The following is a 13,734-nucleotide window of genomic DNA, read 5'->3' on the forward strand; positions in this document are numbered from 1 at the left end:
ACCACTGTGTGTGTCTATAATGCTGTGAGTGTCTATACTGCTGTGTGTGTCCATACCGCTGTGTGTGTCCATACCACTGTGTGTGTCTATACTGCTGTGAGTGTCTATACCACTGTGTGTCTGTACCACTGTGTGTGTCTATACTGCTGTGAGTGTCTATACTGCTGTGTGTGTCCATACCGCTTTGTGTGTCTATACTGCTGTGAGTGTCTATACCGCTGTGTGACCATACTGCTGTGAGTGTCTATACTGCTGTGGGTGTCTATACCACTGTGTGTCCATACTGCTCTGAGTGTCCATACTGCTGTGAGTGTCTATACCACTGTGTGTGTCTATACCACTGTGTGTCCATACTGCTCTGGGTGTCTATACCACTGTATGTGTCCATACCGCTGTGTGTCCATACCGCTGTGTGTCCATACTGCTGTGAGTGTCTATACCGCTGTGTGTCCATACCGCTGTGTGTCCATACCGCTGTGAGTGTCCATACGGCTCTGAGTGTCTATACCGCTGTGAGTGTCTATACAACTCTATGTGTCTATACCGCTGTGAGTGTCTATACCACTGTATGTTTCCATACCGCTGTGTGTCCATACTGCTGTGAGTGTCTATACCGCTGTGAGTGTCTATACCACTGGTTGTCCATACCGCTGGTTGTCCATACTGCTGTGAGTGTCTATACCGCTGTGTGTGTCTATTCCACTGTGTGTCCATACTGATCTGAGTGTCTATACCGCTGTGAGTGTCTATACCACTGTATGTGTCTATACCACTGTGTGTGTCTATAATGCTGTGAGTGTCTATACTGCTGTGTGTGTCCATACCGCTGTGTGTGTCTATACTGCTGTGAGTGTCTATACCGCTGTGTGACCATACTGCTGTGAGTGTCTATACTGCTGTGGGTGTCTATACCACTGTGTGTCCATACTGCTCTGAGTGTCCATACTGCTGTGAGTGTCTATACCACTGTGTGTGTCTATAACACTGTGTGTCCATACTGCTCTGAGTGTCTATACCACTGTATGTGTCCATACCGCTGTGTGTCCATACCGCTGTGTGTCCATACTGCTGTGAGTGTCTATACCGCTGTGTGTCCATACCGCTGTGTGTCCATACGGCTCTGAGTGTCTATACCGCTGTGTGTGTCTATTCCACTGTATGTGTCTATACCGCTGTGAGTGTCTATACCACTGTATGTGTCCATACCGCTGTGTGTCCATACTGCTGTGAGTGTCTATAACGCTGTGAGTGTCTATACCACTGGTTGTCCATACCACTGGTTGTCCATACTGCTGTGAGTGTCTATACCGCTGTGTGTGTCTATACCGCTGTGTGTCCATACCGCTGTGTGTCCATACTGCTGTGAGTGTCTATACCACTGTGTGTGTCCATACCACTGTGTGTCCATACTGCTGTGAGTGTCTATACCACTGTGTGTCCATACCGCTGTGAGTGTCTATACCGCTGTGTGTCCATACCGCTGTGTGTCCATACTGCTGTGAAAGTCTATACCACTGTGTGTGTCCATACCACTGTGTGTCCATACTGCTGTGAGTGTCTAGACCACGGTATGCCCATACTGCTCTGAGTGTCTATACTGCTCTGAGTGTCCATACTGCTGTGAGTGTCTATACCGCTGTGAGTGTCTATACCACTGTGTGCCCATACTGCTCTGAGTGTCTATACTGCTCTGAGTGTCCATACTGCTGTGAGTGTCTATACCGCTGTGTGTCCATACCGCTGTGAGTGTCTATACTGCTGTGAGTGTCTATACCACTGTGTGTCCATACTGCTCTGAGTGTCTATACCGCTGTGAGTGTTTATACTGCTGTGAGTGTCTATACTGCTCTGAGTGTCTATGCCGCTGTGAGTGTCTATACTGCTCTGAGTGTCCATACTGCTGTGAGTGTCTATACCGCTGTGTGTCCATACCGCTGTGAGTGTCTATACTGCTGTGAGTGTCTATACCACTGTGTGTCCATACTGCTGTGAGTGTCTATACCGCTGTGAGTGTTTATACCGCTGTGAGTGTCTATACTGCTGTTTGTGCCTACACATCTGTGTGTCCATACCGCTGTGAGTGTCTATACAACTGTGTGTCCATACTGCTCTGAGTGTCTATACCGCTGTGAGTGTCTATACCACAGTGTGTCCATACTGCTCTGAGTGTCTTTACCACTGTGAGTGTCCATCCTGCTGTGTGTCCATACTGCTGTGTGTTTATACCGCTGTGAGTGTCCATACTGCTGTGAGTGTCTATACCACTGTGTGTGTCTATAACACTGTGTGTCCATACTGCTCTGAGTGTCTATACCACTGTATGTGTCCATACCGCTGTGTGTCCATACCGCTGTGTGTCCATACTGCTGTGAGTGTCTATACCGCTGTGTGTCCATACCGCTGTGTGTCCATACGGCTCTGAGTGTCTATACCGCTGTGTGTGTCTATTCCACTGTATGTGTCTATACCGCTGTGAGTGTCTATACCACTGTATGTGTCCATACCGCTGTGTGTCCATACTGCTGTGAGTGTCTATACCGCTGTGAGTGTTTATACCGCTGTGAGTGTCTTTACTGCTGTGTGTGTCTATACCACTGTGTGTCCATACTGCTCTGAGTGTCTATACCGCTGTGAGTGTCTATACCACTGTGTGTCCATACTGCTCTGAGTGTCTATACCGCTGTGAGTGTCTATACCACTGTGAGTGTCCATCCTGCTGTGTGTCTATACTGCTGTGTGTGTCTGTACCACTGTGTGTGTCCATACCGCTGTGTGTGTCTATACCGCTGTGTGTCCATACTGCTGTGTGTCCATACTGCTGTGTGGCTATACCGCTGTGAGTGTCTATACTGCTGTGTGCATCTATGCCACTGTGTGTCCATACTGCTCTGAGTGTCTATACCACTGTGTGTCCATACTGCTGAGTGTCTATACCGCTGTGAGTGTCTATGCTGCTGTGTGTCTATACCACTGTGTGTCCATACCGCTGTGAGTGTCTATACCGCTGTGAGTGTCTATACCACTGTGTGTCCATACTGCTCTGAGTGTCTACATCTCTGTGAGTGTCTATACCACTGTGTGTCTATACTGCTGTGTGTGTCTATACCACTGTGTGTCTATACCACTGTGTGTGTCTATAATGCTGTGAGTGTCTATACCACTGTTTGTCCATACTGCTCTGAGTGTCTACACCTCTGTGAGTGTCTATACCACTGTGTGTCTATACTGCTGTGTGTGTCTATACCACTGTGTGTGTCTATACTGCTGTGAGTGTCTATACTGCTGTGTGTGTCCATACCGCTGTGTGTGTCCATACCACTGTGTGTGTCTATACTGCTGTGAGTGTCTATACCACTGTGTGTCTGTACCACTGTGTGTGTCTATACTGCTGTGAGTGTCTATACTGCTGTGTGTGTCCATACCGCTTTGTGTGTCTATACTGCTGTGAGTGTCTATACCGCTGTGTGACCATACTGCTGTGAGTGTCTATACTGCTGTGGGTGTCTATACCACTGTGTGTCCATACTGCTCTGAGTGTCCATACTGCTGTGAGTGTCTATACCACTGTGTGTGTCTATACCACTGTGTGTCCATACTGCTCTGGGTGTCTATACCACTGTATGTGTCCATACCGCTGTGTGTCCATACCGCTGTGTGTCCATACTGCTGTGAGTGTCTATACCGCTGTGTGTCCATACCGCTGTGTGTCCATACCGCTGTGTGTCCATACGGCTCTGAGTGTCTATACCGCTGTGAGTGTCTATACAACTGTATGTGTCTATACCGCTGTGAGTGTCTATACCACTGTATGTTTCCATACCGCTGTGTGTCCATACTGCTGTGAGTGTCTATACCGCTGTGAGTGTCTATACCACTGGTTGTCCATACCGCTGGTTGTCCATACTGCTGTGAGTGTCTATACCGCTGTGTGTCCATACCGCTGTGTGTCCATACCGCTGTGTGTCCATACTGCTCTGAGTGTCCATACTGCTGTGAGTGTCTATACCACTGTGTGTGTCTATAACACTGTGTGTCCAAACTGCTCTGAGTGTCTATACCACTGTATGTGTCCATACCGCTGTGTGTCCATACCGCTGTGTGTCCATACTGCTGTGAGTGTCTATACCGCTGTGTGTCCATACCGCTGTGTGTCCATACGGCTCTGAGTGTCTATACCGCTGTGTGTGTCTATTCCACTGTATGTGTCTATACCGCTGTGAGTGTCTATACCACTGTATGTGTCCATACCGCTGTGTGTCCATACTGCTGTGAGTGTCTATAACGCTGTGAGTGTCTATACCACTGGTTGTCCATACCACTGGTTGTCCATACTGCTGTGAGTGTCTATACCGCTGTGTGTTTCTATACCGCTGTGTGTCCATACCGCTGTGTGTCCATACTGCTGTGAGTGTCTATACCACTGTGTGTGTCCATACCACTGTGTGTCCATACTGCTGTGAGTGTCTATACCACTGTGTGTCCATACCGCTGTGAGTGTCTATACCGCTGTGTGTCCATACCGCTGTGTGTCCATACTGCTGTGAAAGTCTATACCACTGTGTGTGTCCATACCACTGTGTGTCCATACTGCTGTGAGTGTCTAGACCACGGTATGCCCATACTGCTCTGAGTGTCTATACTGCTCTGAGTGTCCATACTGCTGTGAGTGTCTATACCGCTGTGAGTGTCTATACCACTGTGTGCCCATACTGCTCTGAGTGTCTATACTGCTCTGAGTGTCCATACTGCTGTGAGTGTCTATACTGCTGTGTGTCCATACCGCTGTGAGTGTCTATACTGCTGTGAGTGTCTATACCACTGTGTGTCCATACTGCTCTGAGTGTCTATACCGCTGTGAGTGTTTATACTGCTGTGAGTGTCTATACTGCTCTGAGTGTCTATGCCGCTGTGAGTGTCCATACTGCTCTGAGTGTCCATACTGCTGTGAGTGTCTATACCGCTGTGTGTCCATACCGCTGTGAGTGTCTATACTGCTGTGAGTGTCTGTACCACTGTGTGTCCATACTGCTGTGAGTGTCTATACCGCTGTGAGTGTTTATACCGCTGTGAGTGTCTATACTGCTGTTTGTGCCTACACATCTGTGTGTCCATACCGCTGTGAGTGTCTATACAACTGTGTGTCCATACTGCTCTGAGTGTCTATACCGCTGTGAGTGTCTATACCACAGTGTGTCCATACTGCTCTGAGTGTCTATACCGCTGTGAGTGTCTATACCACTGTGTGTCCATACTGCTCTGGGTGTCTATACCGCTGTGAGTGTTTATACCGCTGTGAGTGTCTATACTGCTGTGTGTCTATACCACTGTGTGTCCATACTGCTCTGAGTGTCTATACCGCTGTGAGTGTCTATACCACTGTGAGTGTCCATCCTGCTGTGTGTCTATACTGCTGTGTGTGTCTGTACCACTGTGTGTGTCCATACCGCTGTGTGTGTCTATACCGCTGTGTGTCCATACTGCTGTGTGTCCATACTGCTGTGTGTCTATACCGCTGTGAGTGTCTATACTGCTGTGTGCATCTATGCCACTGTGTGTCCATACTGCTCTGAGTGTCTATACCACTGTGTGTCCATACTGCTGAGAGTGTCTATACCGCTGTGATTGTCTATGCTGCTGTGTGTCTATACCACTGTGTGTCCATACCGCTGTGAGTGTCTATACCGCTGTGAGTGTCTATACCACTGTGTGTCCATACTGCTCTGAGTGTCTACATCTCTGTGAGTGTCTATACCACTGTGTGTCTATACTGCTGTGTGTGTCTATACCACTGTGTGTCTATACCACTGTGTGTGTCTATACTGCTGTGAGTGTCTATACTGCTGTGTGTGTCCATACCGCTGTGTGTGTCTATACTGCTGTGAGTGTCTATACCACTGTTTGTCCATACTGCTCTGAGTGTCTACACCTCTGTGAGTGTCTATACCACTGTGTGTCTATACTGCTGTGTGTGTCTATACCACTGTGTGTGTCTATACTGCTGTGAGTGTCTATACTGCTGTGTGTGTCCATACCGCTGTGTGTGTCCATACCACTGTGTGTGTCTATACTGCTGTGAGTGTCTATACCACTGTGTGTCTGTACCACTGTGTGTGTCTATAATGCTGTGAGTGTCTATACTGCTGTGTGTGTCCATACCGCTTTGTGTGTCTATACTGCTGTGAGTGTCTATACCGCTGTGTGACCATACTGCTGTGAGTGTCTATACTGCTGTGGGTGTCTATACCACTGTGTGTCCATACTGCTCTGAGTGTCCATACTGCTGTGAGTGTCTATACCACTGTGTGTGTCTATACCACTGTGTGTCCATACTGCTGTGAGTGTCTATACCGCTGTGTGTCCATACCGCTGTGTGTCCATACCGCTGTGAGTGTCCATACGGCTCTGAGTGTCTATACCGCTGTGAGTGTCTATACAACTGTATGTGTCTATACCGCTGTGAGTGTCTATACCACTGTATGTTTCCATACCGCTGTGTGTCCATACTGCTGTGAGTGTCTATACCGCTGTGAGTGTCTATACCACTGGTTGTCCATACCGCTGGTTGTCCATACTGCTGTGAGTGTCTATACCGCTGTGTGTGTCTATTCCACTGTGTGTCCATACTGATCTGAGTGTCTATACCGCAGTGAGTGTCTATACCACTGTATGTGTCTATACCACTGTGTGTGTCTATAATGCTGTGAGTGTCTATACTGCTGTGTGTGTCCATACCGCTGTGTGTGTCTATACTGCTGTGAGTGTCTATACCGCTGTGTGACCATACTGCTGTGAGTGTCTATACTGCTGTGGGTGTCTATACCACTGTGTGTCCATACTGCTCTGAGTGTCCATACTGCTGTGAGTGTCTATACCACTGTGTGTGTCTATAACACTGTGTGTCCATACTGCTCTGAGTGTCTATACCACTGTATGTGTCCATACCGCTGTGTGTCCATACCGCTGTGTGTCCATACTGCTGTGAGTGTCTATACCGCTGTGTGTCCATACCGCTGTGTGTCCATACGGCTCTGAGTGTCTATACCGCTGTGTGTGTCTATTCCACTGTATGTGTCTATACCGCTGTGAGTGTCTATACCACTGTATGTGTCCATACCGCTGTGTGTCCATACTGCTGTGAGTGTCTATAACGCTGTGAGTGTCTATACCACTGGTTGTCCATACCACTGGTTGTCCATACTGCTGTGAGTGTCTATACCGCTGTGTGTGTCTATACCGCTGTGTGTCCATACCGCTGTGTGTCCATACTGCTGTGAGTGTCTATACCACTGTGTGTGTCCATACCACTGTGTGTCCATACTGCTGTGAGTGTCTATACCACTGTGTGTCCATACCGCTGTGAGTGTCTATACCGCTGTGTGTCCATACCGCTGTGTGTCCATACTGCTGTGAGTGTCTATACCACTGTGTGTGTCCATACCACTGTGTGTCCATACTGCTGTGAGTGTCTAGACCACGGTATGCCCATACTGCTCTGAGTGTCTATACTGCTCTGAGTGTCCATACTGCTGTGAGTGTCTATACCGCTGTGAGTGTCTATACCACTGTGTGCCCATACTGCTCTGAGTGTCTATACTGCTCTGAGTGTCCATACTGCTGTGAGTGTCTATACCGCTGTGTGTCCATACCGCTGTGAGTGTCTATACTGCTGTGAGTGTCTATACCACTGTGTGTCCATACTGCTCTGAGTGTCTATACCGCTGTGAGTGTTTATACTGCTGTGAGTGTCTATACTGCTCTGAGTGTCTATGCCGCTGTGAGTGTCTATACTGCTCTGAGTGTCCATACTGCTGTGAGTGTCTATACCGCTGTGTGTCCATACCGCTCTGAGTGTCTATACTGCTGTGAGTGTCTATACCACTGTGTGTCTATACTGCTCTGAGTGTCTATACTGCTGTGAGTGTCTATACCACTGTGTGTCTATACTGCTCTGAGTGTCTATACTGCTCTGAGTGTCTATACCGCTGTGAGTGTCTATACTGCTGTGAGTGTCTATACCACTGTGTGTCCATACTGCTCTGAGTGTCTATACTGCTCTGAGTGTCAATACCGCTGTGAGTGTCTATACTGCTCTGAGTGTCTATACCACTGTGTGTCCATACTGCTGTGAGTGTCTATACCACTGTGAGTGTCTATACCGCTGTGTGTGTCTATACCGCTGTGTGGCCATACTGCTGTGTGTCCGTACTGCTGTGTGTCTATACCGCTGTGAGTGTCTATACTGCTGTGTGCGTCTATGCCACTGTGTGTCCATACTGCTCTGAGTGTCTATACCACTGCGTGTCCATACTGCTGTGACTGTCTATACTGCTCTGAGTGTCTATACCACTGCGTGTCCATACTGCTGTGAGTGTCTATACCGCTGTGAGTGTTTATACCGCTGTGAGTGTCTATACTGCTGTGAGTGTTTATACCGCTGTGAGTGTCTATACCACTGTGTGTCCATACCGCTGTGAGTGTCTATACCGCTGTGAGTGTTTATACCGCTGTGAGTGTCTATACCACTGTGTGTCCATACTGCTCTGAGTGTCTACACCTCTGTGAGTGTCTATACCACTGTCTGTCCATACCGCTGTATGTCCATACTGCTGTGAGTGTCTATACTGCTGTGTGTGTCTACACCGCTGTGTGTGTCCATACCGCTGTGTGTCCATACTGCTGTGAGTGTCTATACCGCTGTGAGTGTCTATACTGCTGTGTGTGTCTATACCACTGTGTGTCCATACTGCTGTGAGTGTCTATACCGCTGTGAGTGTCTATACTGCTGTGTGTGTCTATACCGCTGTGTGTGTCTATAACGCTGTGTGTCCATACCACTGTGTGTCCATACTGCTGTGAGTGTCTATACTGCTGTGTGTCAATACCACTGTGTGTCCATACCGCTGTGAGTGTCTATACTGCTGTGAGTGTCTATACCGCTGTGTGACCATACTGCTGTGAGTGTCTATACTGCTGTGGGTGTCTATACCGCTGTGAGTGTCTATACTGCTGTGTGTGTCTATACCACTGTGTGTCCATACTGCTCTGAGTGTCTATACCGCTGTGAGTGTCTATACCACTGTGTGTCCATACTGCTCTGAGTGTCTATACCGCTGTGAGTGTCTATACCACTGTGAGTGTCCATCCTGCTGTGTGTCCATACTGCTGTGTGTCTATACCGCTGTGAGTGTCTATACTGCTGTGTGCATCTATGCCACTGTGTCCATACTGCTCTGAGTGTCTATACCGCTGTGAGTGTCTATACCACTGTGAGTGTCCATCCTGCTGTGTGTCCATACTGCTGTGTGTTTATACCGCTGTGAGTGTCTATACTGCTGTGAGTGTCTATATCACTGTGTGTCCATACTGCTCTGAGTGTCTATACCGCTGTGAGTGTTTATACCGCTGTGAGTGTCTTTACTGCTGTGTGTGTCTATACCACTGTGTGTCCATACTGCTCTGAGTGTCTATACCGCTGTGAGTGTCTATACCACTGTGTCCATACTGCTCTGAGTGTCTATACCGCTGTGAGTGTCTATACCACTGTGAGTGTCCATCCTGTTGTGTGTCTATACTGCTGTGTGTGTCTGTACCACTGTGTGTGTCCATACCGCTGTGTGTGTCTATACCGCTGTGTGTCCATACTGCTGTGTGTCCATACTGCTGTGTGTCTATACCGCTGTGAGTGTCTATACTGCTGTGTGCATCTATGCCACTGTGTGTCCATACTGCTCTGAGTGTCTATACCACTGTGTGTCCATACTGCTGAGTGTCTATACCGCTGTGAGTGTCTATGCTGCTGTGTGTCTATACCACTGTGTGTCCATACCGCTGTGAGTGTCTATACCGCTGTGAGTGTCTATACCACTGTGTGTCCATACTGCTCTGAGTGTCTACATCTCTGTGAGTGTCTATACCACTGTGTGTCTATACTGCTGTGTGTGTCTATACCACTGTGTGTCTATACCACTGTGTGTGTCTATACTGCTGTGAGTGTCTATACCACTGTTTGTCCATACTGCTCTGAGTGTCTACACCTCTGTGAGTGTCTATACCACTGTGTGTCTATACTGCTGTGTGTGTCTATACCACTGTGTGTGTCTATACTGCTGTGAGTGTCTATACTGCTGTGTGTGTCCATACCGCTGTGTGTGTCCATACCACTGTGTGTGTCTATACTGCTGTGAGTGTCTATACCACTGTGTGTCTGTACCACTGTGTGTGTCTATACTGCTGTGAGTGTCTATACTGCTGTGTGTGTCCATACCGCTTTGTGTGTCTATACTGCTGTGAGTGTCTATACCGCTGTGTGACCATACTGCTGTGAGTGTCTATACTGCTGTGGGTGTCTATACCACTGTGTGTCCATACTGCTCTGAGTGTCCATACTGCTGTGAGTGTCTATACCACTGTGTGTGTCTATACCACTGTGTGTCCATACTGCTCTGGGTGTCTATACCACTGTATGTGTCCATACCGCTGTGTGTCCATACCGCTGTGTGTCCATACTGCTGTGAGTGTCTATACCGCTGTGTGTCCATACCGCTGTGTGTCCATACCGCTGTGTGTCCATACGGCTCTGAGTGTCTATACCGCTGTGAGTGTCTATACAACTCTATGTGTCTATACCGCTGTGAGTGTCTATACCACTGTATGTTTCCATACCGCTGTGTGTCCATACTGCTGTGAGTGTCTATACCGCTGTGAGTGTCTATACCACTGGTTGTCCATACCGCTGGTTGTCCATACTGCTGTGAGTGTCTATACCGCTGTGTGTGTCTATTCCACTGTGTGTCCATACTGATCTGAGTGTCTATACCGCTGTGAGTGTCTATACCACTGTATGTGTCTATACCACTGTGTGTGTCTATAATGCTGTGAGTGTCTATACTGCTGTGTGTGTCCATACCGCTGTGTGTGTCTATACTGCTGTGAGTGTCTATACCGCTGTGTGACCATACTGCTGTGAGTGTCTATACTGCTGTGGGTGTCTATACCACTGTGTGTCCATACTGCTCTGAGTGTCCATACTGCTGTGAGTGTCTATACCACTGTGTGTGTCTATAACACTGTGTGTCCATACTGCTCTGAGTGTCTATACCACTGTATGTGTCCATACCGCTGTGTGTCCATACCGCTGTGTGTCCATACTGCTGTGAGTGTCTATACCGCTGTGTGTCCATACCGCTGTGTGTCCATACGGCTCTGAGTGTCTATACCGCTGTGTGTGTCTATTCCACTGTATGTGTCTATACCGCTGTGAGTGTCTATACCACTGTATGTGTCCATACCGCTGTGTGTCCATACTGCTGTGAGTGTCTATAACGCTGTGAGTGTCTATACCACTGGTTGTCCATACCACTGGTTGTCCATACTGCTGTGAGTGTCTATACCGCTGTGTGTTTCTATACCGCTGTGTGTCCATACCGCTGTGTGTCCATACTGCTGTGAGTGTCTATACCACTGTGTGTGTCCATACCACTGTGTGTCCATACTGCTGTGAGTGTCTATACCACTGTGTGTCCATACCGCTGTGAGTGTCTATACCGCTGTGTGTCCATACCGCTGTGTGTCCATACTGCTGTGAAAGTCTATACCACTGTGTGTGTCCATACCACTGTGTGTCCATACTGCTGTGAGTGTCTAGACCACGGTATGCCCATACTGCTCTGAGTGTCTATACTGCTCTGAGTGTCCATACTGCTGTGAGTGTCTATACCGCTGTGAGTGTCTATACCACTGTGTGCCCATACTGCTCTGAGTGTCTATACTGCTCTGAGTGTCCATACTGCTGTGAGTGTCTATACCGCTGTGTGTCCATACCGCTGTGAGTGTCTATACTGCTGTGAGTGTCTATACCACTGTGTGTCCATACTGCTCTGAGTGTCTATACCGCTGTGAGTGTTTATACTGCTGTGAGTGTCTATACTGCTCTGAGTGTCTATGCCGCTGTGAGTGTCTATACTGCTCTGAGTGTCCATACTGCTGTGAGTGTCTATACCGCTGTGTGTCCATACCGCTGTGAGTGTCTATACTGCTGTGAGTGTCTATACCACTGTGTGTCCATACTGCTGTGAGTGTCTATACCGCTGTGAGTGTTTATACCGCTGTGAGTGTCTATACTGCTGTTTGTGCCTACACATCTGTGTGTCCATACCGCTGTGAGTGTCTATACAACTGTGTGTCCATACTGCTCTGAGTGTCTATACCGCTGTGAGTGTCTATACCACAGTGTGTCCATACTGCTCTGAGTGTCTATACCGCTGTGAGTGTCTATACCACTGTGTGTCCATACTGCTCTGGGTGTCTATACCGCTGTGAGTGTTTATACCGCTGTGAGTGTCTATACTGCTGTGTGTCTATACCACTGTGTGTCCATACTGCTCTGAGTGTCTATACCGCTGTGAGTGTCTATACCACTGTGAGTGTCCATCCTGCTGTGTGTCTATACTGCTGTGTGTGTCTGTACCACTGTGTGTGTCCATACCGCTGTGTGTGTCTATACCGCTGTGTGTCCATACTGCTGTGTGTCCATACTGCTGTGTGTCTATACCGCTGTGAGTGTCTATACTGCTGTGTGCATCTATGCCACTGTGTGTCCATACTGCTCTGAGTGTCTATACCACTGTGTGTCCATACTGCTGAGAGTGTCTATACCGCTGTGAGTGTCTATGCTGCTGTGTGTCTATACCACTGTGTGTCCATACCGCTGTGAGTGTCTATACCGCTGTGAGTGTCTATACCACTGTGTGTCCATACTGCTCTGAGTGTCTACATCTCTGTGAGTGTCTATACCACTGTGTGTCTATACTGCTGTGTGTGTCTATACCACTGTGTGTCTATACCACTGTGTGTGTCTATACTGCTGTGAGTGTCTATACTGCTGTGTGTGTCCATACCGCTGTGTGTGTCTATACTGCTGTGAGTGTCTATACCACTGTTTGTCCATACTGCTCTGAGTGTCTACACCTCTGTGAGTGTCTATACCACTGTGTGTCTATACTGCTGTGTGTGTCTATACCACTGTGTGTGTCTATACTGCTGTGAGTGTCTATACTGCTGTGTGTGTCCATACCGCTGTGTGTGTCCATACCACTGTGTGTGTCTATACTGCTGTGAGTGTCTATACCACTGTGTGTCTGTACCACTGTGTGTGTCTATACTGCTGTGAGTGTCTATACTGCTGTGTGTGTCCATACCGCTTTGTGTGTCTATACTGCTGTGAGTGTCTATACCGCTGTGTGACCATACTGCTGTGAGTGTCTATACTGCTGTGGGTGTCTATACCACTGTGTGTCCATACTGCTCTGAGTGTCCATACTGCTGTGAGTGTCTATACCACTGTGTGTGTCTATACCACTGTGTGTCCATACTGCTCTGGGTGTCTATACCACTGTATGTGTCCATACCGCTGTGTGTCCATACCGCTGTGTGTCCATACTGCTGTGAGTGTCTATACCGCTGTGTGTCCATACCGCTGTGTGTCCATACCGCTGTGTGTCCATACGGCTCTGAGTGTCTATACCGCTGTGAGTGTCTATACAACTGTATGTGTCTATACCGCTGTGAGTGTCTATACCACTGTATGTTTCCATACCGCTGTGTGTCCATACTGCTGTGAGTGTCTATACCGCTGTGAGTGTCTATACCACTGGTTGTCCATACCGCTGGTTGTCCATACTGCTGTGAGTGTCTATACCGCTGTGTGTGTCTATTCCACTGTGTGTCCATACTGAT

Source organism: Salmo salar, chromosome 14 (assembly GCF_965601325.2).
Source record: "Salmo salar chromosome 14, fSalSal1, whole genome shotgun sequence".
In the NCBI taxonomy this organism is placed as follows: domain Eukaryota; kingdom Metazoa; phylum Chordata; class Actinopteri; order Salmoniformes; family Salmonidae; genus Salmo; species Salmo salar.